The following is a 1347-nucleotide window of genomic DNA, read 5'->3' on the forward strand; positions in this document are numbered from 1 at the left end:
AGCAGCTGGGACTACAGGCACGCGCCACCATGCCCAGCTAATTTTTTGTATTTTTAGTAGAGACGGGGTTTCACCATGTTGACCAGGATGGTCTCGATCTCTTGACCTCGTGATCCACCTACCTCGGCCTCCCAAAGTGCTGGGATTACAGGCTTGAGCCACCGCGCCTGGCCTCTTTTCTTTTTTTGAGACAGAGTTTTGCTCTTGTTGCCCTAGCTGAAGCAAAATGGCGCAATCTCGGCTCACTGCAACCTCCGCCTCCCGGGTTCAAGCAATCCTCCTGCCTCAGCCCCCTGAGTAGCTGGGACTATTGGCACGCACCACCATGCCTGGCTAATTTTTTGTTTGTAGTAGAAATGGGGTTTCACCATGTTGGTCAGTCTGCTCTCCAACTCCTGATCTCAGGTGATCCGCCCGCCTCAGCCTTAAGTGCTGGGATTACAAGCGTGAGCTACCATGCCTGGCCAGTAATTTTTTCTTTAACAGCTTGGTGCCGCAGGCCTGTCACCCAGGACTCTGAGTGTGTAACTTAGCAGGCTTTGTCTTCTCTCCTAACTGGCTGACTGGGGATCTGTTAGTGAGTCAAACTCCTGAACCATGGCTATAGACAAACTTTTATTCTAGCTGGTACGGACAGATTTCGTTTTTTTGTTTTTATTTTATTTTATTTATTTTTTTTTTAATTTATTTTTTATTTTTTATTTTTTAAAGATGGGGTTTCACCATGATGGCCAGGCTAGTCTTGAACTCCTGACCTCAGGTGATCCACCCACCTCGGCCTCCCAAAGTGCTAGGATTACAGGCGTGAGCCACCGCGACCGGCTATTTTATTTTTTTTAAAGATGGGTTTCACCATGCTGGCCAGGCTGGTCTTGAACTCTTGACCTCAGGTGATCCACCCACCTCAGCTTCCCAAAGTGCTAGGATTACAGGCGTGAGCCACCGCGCCCGGCTGTTTTTTTTGTTTTGTTTTGTTTTGTTTTTTAAGACGGGGTTTCTCCATGTTGGTCAGGCTGGTCTTGAACTCCCGACCGCAGGTGATCCACCTGCCTTGGCCTCCAAAGTGCTTGGATTACAGGTGAGAGCCACCACGCCCTGCCCAGATTTCGTTTTTTAAGATCCCAAGCTTCTTTTGAAAGGTATAATACAAAAAATATATATATATATAAAAAATAATAATAAAAAAAAATAAAAATAAAATAAAAAAAAGAAAGGTATAATACTTGGCCGGATGTGGCGGCTCATGCCTGTAATCCAAGCACTTCGGAGGCCAAGATGGGTGGATCACCTGAGGTCGGGAGCTCAAGATCAGCCTGACCAACATGGTGAAACCCCGTCTTTAAAAAA

This window comes from Cebus imitator, unplaced genomic scaffold (assembly GCF_001604975.1).
Source record: "Cebus imitator isolate Cc_AM_T3 unplaced genomic scaffold, Cebus_imitator-1.0 Scaffold461, whole genome shotgun sequence".
Taxonomy (NCBI): Eukaryota; Metazoa; Chordata; class Mammalia; order Primates; family Cebidae; genus Cebus; species Cebus imitator.